Genomic DNA, 12,307 nt, shown 5'->3' with positions numbered 1-12,307 from the left:
TTGGCCAGATTCAAAACTGGCGGAAAGGAAAAGGAAATATTGCCAACCCAAAAATAAATGAACATCGGTCAGTTACAAAAACCTAGAAATACAAAACTTCTTTAAATTATAACTTCTTACACCTTGTACCAGGGTGCATGATCATAGTTTTTTGGTAGTGTCATCTATGGAAGAATGTCCAAACTTCTTGATGTATAGCAAACAAAACTAGTAGAAATTCAGTCAGTTTAGGAAACTTCACAATAACAAAATTACTCAATATTTCGGTGGGGACATCTTCTGATTAAAGTTCCAAGTTGGTGTAGTTTCAGTTTTGATTGATGGAGGAGTTCATTAGGCGCTAATTTTAAATACGCGGCGTTGAGGTGTACCTCCCGGTACAATTATTATTATTATTATTATTATTATTATTATTATTATTATTATTAGAACCATCGCGTGCTGGAAACTGGATAATACATATAGGCTGACTCTACAGCGCTGATAAGAATGAAATCAATGGTGACAGACGAGGTCGTAATATTGTAGTAAAGGTCTCATTTCCCGATGTGTTGTCTATTGCCCATAAAAGTCCGTACTTTGCTGTTGCAGTGAGTTAAGTCTATCGTAAATTCAACAACATAATACCAGGTAATATCTGAATAATGTTCCTAGCACAGATTATTTCAGGTTAGACTACCTTGCTCCTGCAGAGTTATGGCGTCCGCAATGCAGAAAGTGGCCTCACAAAATTATATCTCTCGGTATCATACACCAAAGATGGCCCAATTCCTTCTTGAACAATCAATGAGGAAAAATTGGAACGGTGGGATAGATATAGAGGTTGTATGGCTTACTGCAGTACTGAAAAAATGAAATGGCGTAGTGCCGGGAGTGTCCGAGGACAAGTTTGGCCCGCCAGGTGCAGGTCGTTTGATTTGACTCCTGTAGGCGACCTGCGCTTCTTGATAAGGATGAAATTATGATAAAGACGACACATATAAGTTATCATATACCATATGCCAGCGAATTTAACCAATTATGGTTAAAATTCCCGACCCTGCCGGGAGTCGAACCCGGGACCCCTGTGGCCAAAGACCAGCACGCTAACCATTTAGCCACGGAGACGGGCACTGCAGTACTAAACTACGTTTGCATTGAGTTTCCTGTGCGTCGCTCTTGAACAAATTAATGGTTAACATCAAAGCCCGAGGAAGTGAAGAGTGAAATATTCCAGCTATTAACACATTCACACCATTCATGACGACGTACACCAGTTTTTGTGTACTTTTTAATCTGTTTAGCCTGGATCGAACCTGCCAAGTTGGGATTAGAACGCCTAACGGTTCTGGCCTTCTGACCCCAACTTGGCAGGTTCGATCCTGGCTCAGTCCGGTGGTACTTGAAGGTGCTCAAATACGTTAGCCTCGTGTTGGTAGATTTACTGGCACTTTATAGAACAACTGGGGGATAACATTCCGGCATCTTGACGTCACCAGAACCCGTCAAAATAGTTTTTGAAGCTGTTTTACGTCGCACCGACACAGGTAGGTCTTACGGCGACGATGGGACAGGAAAGGGCTGGGAGTGGGAAGGAAGCGGCCGTGGCCTTAGTTAAGGTACAGCACCAGCATTTGCCTGGTGTGAACATGCAAAAACCACGGAAAACCGTCTTCAGGGCTGCGGAGTGTGGGGTTTGAACCCACTATCTCCCGAATACTGGGTTTAAAGGAAAACACTTAGTGGCACGTAAAACAATAAAATGATTCTAATCTGTTCAGTCCCTAGGTACCCAGGTGTTTCTCTCACTTTCAGTCCCTAGGTACCCAGGTGTTTCTCTCACTTTCAGTCCCTATGCACCCAGGTGTTTCCCTCACTTTCAGTCCCTATGCACCCAGGTGTTTCTCTCACTTTCAGTCCCTAGGTACCCAGGTGTTTCTCTCACTTTCAGTCCCTATGCACCCAGGTGTTTCTCTCACTTTCAGTCCCTATGCACCCAGGTGTTTCTCTCACTTTCAGTCCCTATGCACCCAGGTGTTTCTCTCACTTTCAGTCCCTATGCACCCAGGTGTTTCTCTCACTTTCAGTCCCTAGGTACCCAGGTGTTTCTCTCACTTTCAATCCCTATGCACCCAGGTGTTTCCCTCACTTTCAGTCCCTATGCACCCAGGTGTTTCTCTCACTTTCAGTCCCTAGGTACCCAGGTGTTTCTCTCACTTTCAGTCCCTATGCACCCAGGTGTTTCTCTCACTTTCAGTCCCTATGCACCCAGGTGTTTCCCTCACTTTCAGTCCCTATGCACCCAGGTGTTTCTCTCACTTTCAGTCCCTATGCACCCAGGTGTTTCTCTCACTTTCAGTCCCTATGCACCCAGGTGTTTCTCTCACTTTCAGTCCCTATGCACCCAGGTGTTTCTCTCACTTTCAGTCCCTAGGTACCCAGGTGTTTCTCTCACTTTCAGTCCCTATGCACCCAGGCGCTTCCCTCACTTTCAGTCCCTAGGTACCCAGGTGTTTCTCTCACTTTCAGTCCCTATGCACCCAGGCGCTTCCCTCACTTTCAGTCCCTAGGTATCCAGGTGTTTGGTCAGTAGCTGCCTATGTTACGGAGAATGTAACAATAAGAACACATTTGCAAGGGAATTAGTTTATAAAAACTACAGCGTCACACCTCAGCCATTCTCGATGTGGTTTTACGTGGTTTCTCAATTCTTCTCCAGGTAAATGCCATGATGGTACCTAAGTTAAGGCCACGGCCGCTTCCTTCTCTTGGGTAGTGCCGAACTGGTCCGACGGTCAAAACATTCCATAACGAACTTGTCCGACGGGTACTTGGTACGTCAAAAATGGCGATCCTAACATGACCTAACCTCACCTAACGTAAAGGCCGAAAGGCCGCTTCATATATTTACTATATTGTCCCGTGTAATTTTATTGGGGCACTTCGTATAATATATGAGCGGGCGATAAGGCTTGTTCGATCCATGGTTTTTATATTTTGATGATGATGATGATGATGATGATGCTTGTTCTTTAAAGGGGTCATCGGTCTCGGTTTTGATATTTTAGCGTCGGACCATTTAAACCCGCTAATTGGTTGATCTCCAAAATGTTATGACCATCGGACCAATTCGACAACACCTCCTTCTCTCTTCCTTGTCTATCCCTTCCAATCTTCCCATCCTGCACAAACTCCTGTTCAGTGTAGCAGGTGAGGCCGCCTGGGCGAGGTAGAGGTGGGGTCCCTCGCTGAGTCCGAGGAAAAACCAAGCCTGGAGGGTAAACGGATTAAGAAAGAAAGAAAGAAAGAAAGAAAGAAAGAAAGAAAGGAAGGAAGGAAGGAAGGAAGGAAGGAAGGAAGGAAGGAAGGACATTTTTTCTTTTACTTCTGCTTTTCCGATACCCTGGTGGAGTCGTGGGTGCGTCCTCTGCCGTACATGTGGACTTAGCCTTGTTTTACGGCCGAGTGCCCTTCCTGACACCAACCTTATGTGAAGAGATGTGTTCACTACTGCGTGTTTCGATAGTGCTGCCTGCAGAAATGGGTGCAAATTGAGAGAGCGCACATACCAAAGTGCCTGTGGATAAAAACCCCAACCCACCCGGAAGTCAACCACAAGACCCTCTGAATCGAAGATCGCGACGCTGAACATTTAGCCAAGGAGACAGACAACAAGTATTAGTGAACCTCATATTGTTTGATGAGTTTTATTTCTTGACCGTCCTTACCACAGCTAATGGAGTTGTCTGTGATAGAGTTCACCTTTCTTCTCAACAGGTCACGTCGGGTTTGTATATTACTTTCACATGTCTGCCGTTACTTAACCTAATCCTATTTGCCAGTCGGAACAACGAAAGCACCAGTGCAGACAGCCTGCCCTGGTCTGGAGAAAGTCAGGCTAGGTCAGGTCTGGCTGGCAGGAAGCCATACAGATCCCCCATTTCGCTCCATGTACAAACACACACGAACAGCACTCACGATATGTCTCGTCACTTGTCTCCATTACAGGGATGTCAGCTCGCGCACATCAAACGATCCAGTTGCACGGAGTTTCGAACAATACATTGTTGTCACTTTTCGTTAACGCGTGATCATGAGATTGTTAACCAGAAATATAAATGGACACGATGGGCTACAAGTGGGCATTGTTATGAACACTGCAATAGGTTCCTCATTGACTGGTATATTGCAACACTCACTCCAAGTAGAGAAGAGATTCTAACGCCAGTGTGCTGTCGCATCATTACCATTGGAGAATGAGAAAAAATAAACGCATTTTATTGGTGCGGTGAGGAGAAATAGGTTCAGCTACTTCGCTCGCGCAGGACCAAATGAACATGCTGGAATTCTGCGAAATTGGCAACTTTGTTTTAGAATTTGCTTTACGTCGCACCGACATAGATAGGTCTTATGGCGATGATGGGACAAGAAAGAACTAGGAGTGGGAAGCAAGCGACCGTGGCCTTAGTTAAAGTACACAGCAGCATTTGCCTGGTGTAAAAATGAAAAACCACGGAAAACCATCTCCAGGGCTGTCGACAGTAGGGTTCGAACCCTCTATCTTACGAATGGAAGTTCACAGCTGCGCGCCTCTAACCGCACGGCCAACTCGCTTGAAATAGGCAAAATGAAGTAAAAGGTACGGTGTGGTGGCTGATGGTTATATATAAGAATAAGGGTATAAGAGAGAAAACTGAAGAGAATTGTTGGGGAGAATTAATGAAAGAGGCACATCTGAGTATATAGGGAAACAGGCTCACTCAGGATCAAATACCTGGGTAGTGATTTGCGAAACTCCACACGTTTTCTGACATCAGAGATGTAAATGCCCTCAAAGAATTCTACGTTTCCTGTATCTAACCTATTGTTGAATACGCGTCTCCAGTCTGGCCCTTTTTTCCTCTTCTTCTTCTTCTTCTTCTACTACTACTACTACTACTTCAAATATCAGTCAGCTTGACCGTGTACAGTCTTTCTTCTGTGCAGTCGTCAGAGTCAGGGTCACTGTCTGTCGCAACTTGAGCGCTGACCAAGTGCTTGGAAAATTAAATCTCAGAACACTTTTTCTGCTCGGAGGAAAGTGGGCGACCTAAAGCTGATATTAGGTCTCCGGAATAAGTTTCCTTATCCCCCCTCTACGTTCCTCCCCGTAGTACAAGAATGAAGACCCTCTTCCATATTCCTTACTCCCAGCTTTCTCATACCCAAAGGTATTTCAGCCATTTTTAATACCTTATATATCAACAGAAACGTAGATATGTTCCTATCGCATCCTTCCTTCTATTATGATATTTTTTATTTTTTGCTATTTGCTTTACGTCGTACCGACACAGATAGGTCTTATGGCGACGATGGGGCAGGAAAGGCCTAGGAATGAGAAGGAAGCGTCCGTGGCCTTAATTAAGGTACAGCCCCAGCATTTGCCTGGTGTGAAAATGGGAAACCACGGAAAACCATCTTCAGGGCTGCCGACAGTGGGGTTCGAACCCACAATCTCCCGAATACTGGATACTGACCGCAATTAAGCGACTGCAGCTATCGAGCTCGGTATTATGATATTTGTCACATAACTTTTCTTTTAATAAAATGTATATGGTATATGAATGAAAAGAAAAACTGTAGATTTGTACAAAGCAATGGACAAGCTCAAAGATACCGTACGCAGGATACGATTGACATTTTATGGCCACATCTGTAGATAAGCACTAGATAAGCAAAAAAAAACCTGCTTGGTATAATTTATTCAAAGAAGGTCAAAATCAGCTGGTTAGAGGAAATAAAGCAGGACTTAAAAGAAATGAACATCACAGAAGATTCCATCAGGGATCGCAAGGCTTTTGGACCTCTGGTTTCAAAGTACACGTTCGCGGAAAAAGCTAAAAGAACCACAGCGAAACAATGGACGGAACGCAAGAAACAGCATAGCGAGTTTATGAAAAGATTTTGAGAGAAGAAGAAAAGAAATCTATCATCAAGCTAACAAGTTCAAACGCGCTCTGGAAACGTGCATAATGAAGAAAGAAAGAAAGAAAGAAAGAAAGAAAGAAAGAAAGAAAGAAAGAAAGAAAGAAGAAAGTGTACGTCCAGGGCTCTCATGTGGTGATCGCTGTAGCACGTGTGTAGAATAACCTGCTGGAGGAAGACAGTGAGATCTCTGAAATACTGAACAAATATTCTTCTTCATCCTATTTCTTAACTTTTTACACACCCTCGCGGGGTCACACATGTAAACTTGACTTGTTTTACGACCAGATGCCCTTTTTCACGCCAATCCGGAACTCTCTGATACGAAGATCTGAACGTCTTCGGTTCACAGGGTCCTGGATTCAATTCCCGGACGGAATGGTGATTTTAATCACGTCTAGTTGATTTTTAAGCTCGGGGACCGAGCGTTTGTGTTCGTCTTAATACACATCTCCATTCTCATAAAACACACATCACACTACAAACCCGCAACTCAAACACGGAATAGTGAATACGATAGGGTTGACAACAGAAAGTACATCCGGCCGTAAAACTGAGCCAATTCCTTGCAACAAAGTGCCGACCCCAGGTAAGTGGGAGGTGGCCGGAAGAGGAATAAGAATAAGAAGAAAATGGGGCAATACCATGGTAATCACATTAACAAGGTTGTAAATAACAGTTAAAGATCTCCATCCCGCATTCTATTCCCAGTATAAACATATGAGTGTATTCTGTTACTCCAAACTCAACATCTCATACGTATTGATTATATACTAACTATTACAGACAGTCTGAGTATTATCATTTTCATTTTATTCTATTAGCCGGACGTCTTGCCTTGGTAAGTGACTGTTATTATAAGACCAATGCAGCCAGGATAAAAGCCAGATGAATGGCTTGGCTTTGCAGAACCAGGCGGCTCGCTTTGTACAGAGAATGTTACTACCAGAACCCTGTATTAAAAAGATATATGCAAATGTCTCCGCTACACGGAAAAGCAATTATAGATATGTTTTTGCCTTAGAAGACGACACAGCGAGTACATATCCTCTGGTTGTTCCCCTCTTAGTAGCCTCTTACGATATGCATAGGTTACAGATAATGCATCCTTTCATTCCAACCCCACGAGTGATAAAGTGTTTAGATAAATCGAAAGAAATATGTAGCATCGTTATATAGGTCCAACAACATGGCAGCTGATCCAACACACAGCATTCCCATATCCTGTTACAAGAATCAAGATCTACGTCCAACAAAATGGCAGCTGATCTAGTACAAAACATTCCCCATGTCATGTAGCAAGATAGCTCCACCTGACAAGATCTACGTCCAACAAAATGGCAGCTGATCTAGCACAAAACATTCCCATGTCATGTCACAAGATCTAAGTCTAGCAATATGGCAGCGGATCCCGCATACAACATTCCCATGCCATGTCACAAGATAGCCCCACCTGTCAAGGTCTACGGCCAGGAATATGGCAGCTGATCCAGCACACAACATTCCCACGTCATGTTACAAGCTAGCTCCACATTTCAAGATCTACGTCCAGCAATATGGCAACTGATCCAGCACACGACATTCCCATGTTATGTTACAAGCTAGCTCCACATTTCAAGATCTACGTCCAGCAATATGGCAGCTGATCCAGCACACGACATTCCCATGTTATGTTACATGGTAGCCCCACCTGTCAAGATCTACGTCCAGCAATATGGCAGCTGATCCAGCACACGACATTCCCATGTCATGTTACATGATAGCCCCACTTGTCAATATCTACGTCCAACAAAATGGTCGCTGATTTAGCACACACTTCTATGGCCGTAAATATTCGCAACATAATTATTATGAAAAATATTCTGCTCACTTCGGTGACATTACCGTGTGTAAGGGGCATACTGCGGCCAACACGAAACGCCAGTCAAAGACAGAGTAAACTCGTTTAAAACACGGTGCCATTTGTACCTACTGCATATAGAAGGCAGTGTTCTAGCACAGTATGTAGATGGTTGACGAACACTGGTTGCCATGATAACGATGGTGTCTGTTTTCTGTCCACACAAAATTATCTACGCTAATTTGATGACGATAATTAGAGATAGACCTCCAGTCTAAATACGTAACCACCTTACGAGCGTGACGATTGATTTCTCTAATATACGTGAGATAATCAGTATTTGATTCAAGCGATCTGTAAAACGATTCTAAGTGTCAGTATAGCACAGTATCTTGTTACTTGCTAATGTAAGGTGTATACCGAAGGATTTCACTTCAAAACACTGAGTAAAATCCATCCTTTTTGTATTTCAAATCTACATCGTCTTCTTATTTAAACGTTGACAGAGCAACATAAGAACTATCCAGAACTGTGTGGTATTCCCATTCACTTCTCCTGAAGCTCTCAAAGTACAACATTGTCAAAATAATATGGGTACCAGGGCATGCAGGTATAGAAGGAAATGAAAAGGCAGATAAACTGGCCAGGAAAGGGGCAGAAACACATTTTGTAGGCCCAAAACCTGTATGCGGGATTTCCTATGGACCAGCCCGACAGTACATAGGAAAATTGGCACAAAAGAAACAAATGGAGAACTGGAAAAGTACTCCAGGATGCAGGCTTGCAAAGGAACTGATAAAAGGACCAAACAAGAAGCATACTATAGAACTGTTGAAACTCAGCAGAGAAAATAAAAGATGGGTAGTAGGACTGTCGACAGGACACTGTCATCTGATAAAACACCTGCATGGAATTGGAGTAATAAGAGACAATATATGTAGGAAATGCAATGAAGCAGAGGAATCAGCTGAACACATACTTTTCGAATGTGAAGCACTGGGTAGAATTAGACTCTCCACTCTAGGACTACCACGTGAAGAGAGAGAAAAAATCCAAGAAGACCCAATAAGAACAACCTACAGCTTTGTGAAAAGAGCAGGTATATCTAGGTGGGAATGAAGGAAACACATGTTAGCAATAGGTCTTAGAGGTCGACGCTAATTAGGAACTAATATTTAGAGGTCCCATGAAGAAAAGAATAATAAGAAGATAAGAACTGCGACTACTGATGGTAACATGCACTTTGAACTATAAATAACCAATCATATCTACGACTTCTGACTTAACGTCTTTTTAGACTTTAGACTCAGGTCCGAACTCAAGTATCCACTTTCGGAATTTCATAAAAATTCAGAATGTGTCAGGCGACATCTCTTCATATGGTAATGATGCTGTTAGGATTAAAGGAGAGGGAGAAGATTTCACTGTAATGCTCCTATTGTAGAAGAAGAAGAAGAAGAAGAAGAAGAAGAAGAAGAAGAAGAAGTGTTCTCCTGTATTTTGGCACCGCCTCTTAGGTCGTAAAGTTCCGGACACCGAGAGGTTGACTACTCACACATATCCACCTTGAGTAAGTAGGTCAACGTCAAATGAGTTGCGCTGAACTTGCGGTGGACCTACTTCCGGTATTGCTAGCTTTATGAGAGAGTTCTCCTTCAACCTACAACACTAGCGTAGCACCGCACATGTCTCTGAAGTGATTATTACTGCTGCAGCACGAAACAGAAGAGGATATTGAATACAACAAAGAAGCACTCAAGCTAATACACAGTTGTAATATTAAATTTTTTTTTCTTTCGACGTGACATTGACTCACTCGACAACATACACGGAAAAATCGCATTACAAAAATCAGCCTGCCCATCTCAATCTGTTTCTGGCGAACTGTAAGTGATACCCAAGGCCTCAACTAAATGACACAACAACAAATACAGTGCGATGACGCAACCTCTCCCCTTCGGAGTCTCATGTTCGGAGCGCTCGAATACGCGCATGGTACATTCGGAGCCTAGCAGCAAGTGAACACATCGACCGATTTAAACTATTCTGGTCTCAGTTTGTTCGCAAATAGACAGACTAAGTGGCAATATAGCAAACACAAGTACAGTTTACGAATAAGCAGAGATGAGTAAAATAAATAGAGAAACAGAGTTGCTCAGCTAGGGCGCCCGTTGAGGCTGGCCCGAGAGCTTGTGTGAAATGCGGGCAGCCTACGTATCAAGCTTATGTTACAGTCAAGCGAGAGAGTAACACACTCGGCACGGGACAGGAGTAGGCTATTGCCGTTCGATTGTGACTACGAAGCTCTTCTCACACCATTGAACGAAATACTGAATGGAGTACAGATTTAAAACATGAACGGTAATTGCAAGAAAAACCTACCTTTTAAAAATATTCAGGTTTGATTTATACTGCACTCGATATTAACATACACAGTTGTATTTTCCTGTATGTACACGCTCAAAGAAAACTGGAACGTACCAGGTTTCGTGTTACAGTATACAGATATATAAGGTTGAAACCTACAAGTTACGATTTCTTGGACGGAAATGACAGAATTTCCACTAAGGAAAGTAAAATTCCTGTCATTACAGTAATTCAATTATTAAAAGTTGCTTTACTTCGCACCGACACAGAGAGGTCTTATGGCGAAGATGGGATAGGAAAGACCTAGGAATTGGAAGGTAGCGGCCGTGGCCTTAATTAAGGTACAGCCCCGGCATTTGCCTGGTGTGAAAATGGGAAACCACGGAAAACCATATTCAGGGCTGCCGACAGTGGGGCTCGAACCCACGATCTCCCGATTACTGGATACTGGCCGCACTTACGCGACTGCAGCTATCGAGCTCGGTACAGAGAGGTCTTATGGCGGCGATAGGATAGGAAAGGGCTAGGAGTGGAAAGGAAGCGGCAGTTGGCCTTAATTTGGGTACAGCTCCAACTTTCGCCTGGTGTGAAAATGGAGAACCATGGAAAACCAACTTAAAGACTGCCGACAGTGGTGTTCGAACCCACTATCTCCCGAATGCAACCTCATAGCTACGTGCCCCTAACAGCACAGCCAACTCGCTTGGTATTAATTCAGTAAAACGTAATATATTTACATACTTGACCAAGTTTAATGGTTGATTTTGCACAGTGTTATGATGTTATGTGACTTTCCCTCTTCACTGAGTTTCTGAAAATTGTATTTAAAACTTATCATCAGACGTACATTGATAACACAGTAGACTCCCTCTAGTTCGGCCACCTCGGGACCTCAGGCCGGACTAAAGGACAATATGCTATACATACCAATATTTCGCTGAAAGGAAATACAGTACATAAATAAATAATTTAAAAAAACAATCATAAGGCAAGTAGTATTACTGTGCCCTTACCAAGTGTACTCCCCTGAAATGAGTTGATGTCTTTCTGATGTCTCCATACACTACTGAAGTTCCACTCCCGATGAGAAATGAACACTCGTGGTGGAAAATTAAATGCATAGTGGGTTCGAAACCTACTTTCGGCAGCCCTTAAGATGGTTTTCCGTGGTTTCCCATTTTCACACCAAGCAAATGCTGAGGCTGTACCTTAATTAAGGCCACGGCCGCTTCCTTCCCACTCCTAAGCCTTTCTTATCCCATCGTCGCCATAAGACCTATGTGTGTCGATGCGACGTAAAGCAACTCGCAGGACAAAAAATGAAATGTAGATAAACGTATTAAAAAATCTCAAAATTTAATTTGTAAAGGTACGCTGACACTTTGTATCACAGACTGTCGTAAACAACAGGAACTTACATTACAGTAAATGACTGTGTCATCAACTCTGCAGAATTCTAAAATTAAAATAAATCAGTCATCTTTCTCTGTTTTTTTGTGTCACTTGCTTTTTTTGGAAGCAAAATCAAGCCACTTCTTCAAAACATTACATCAGTTGCTGTTGCTTCCGTTTGCTGCTCGATTTAACTCGCTGTCGATTGTATAGCACTTCCCTCAGCGTGACTCGTCTCCCTCTTCATTCAAGGACAGGCGGACGGACTTACCGACGGCCGAAGTAACCAAAACTGAACTAGAGGGAGTCTATTGTTGCCAGTACATTTTTAGGTTATAAACATTCGGGCCCTAGTTACTTCTGTCTGTTTACGTAGGCTACTGTGACCGAATACAATGGAGAGTTTACAGCTTCTTAAAAATATTTTTCTACTTTACACAATGAATTAAAATGTTCACTATTATATTTTAAGAGGGTATGTTTTAGAAAGCAGAACAACATTACTTAGACTATTTACTGGAAGGCACATTATATATCTACTTGTTTACTGGACTGAGTGGCCTTCTCACCCCCAACTTTGCAGGTTCGATCCTGGCTCAGTCGGGTAGTATTTGAAGGTGTTCACATACGTCAGCCTCGTGTCGACAGCTTTACTGAAAAGTAAAATAACTCCTGCGTGACTAAATTCCGGCATCTCGGCATCTCCGCTAACCGTAAAACTAGTTAGTTGGACGTAATAAACAATAAAATTTAAACATTATTATT

General features: G+C 42.9%; 1 protein-coding gene across 1 annotated transcript in view; it reads right to left on the bottom strand.

The window, feature by feature from the left end:
- The window catches only part of Oatp30B (Organic anion transporting polypeptide 30B), a 1,136,150-nt gene that overhangs the window by 615,872 nt on the left and 507,971 nt on the right, over window positions 1-12,307 (bottom strand). The window lies entirely within an intron of this gene.

The sequence above is a fragment of the Anabrus simplex genome, chromosome 8, assembly GCF_040414725.1.
Source record: "Anabrus simplex isolate iqAnaSimp1 chromosome 8, ASM4041472v1, whole genome shotgun sequence".
Taxonomy (NCBI): Eukaryota; Metazoa; Arthropoda; class Insecta; order Orthoptera; family Tettigoniidae; genus Anabrus; species Anabrus simplex.
Note: the sequence above shows the minus strand (reverse complement) of the source record. Positions and strands in the feature narration are given on the sequence as shown.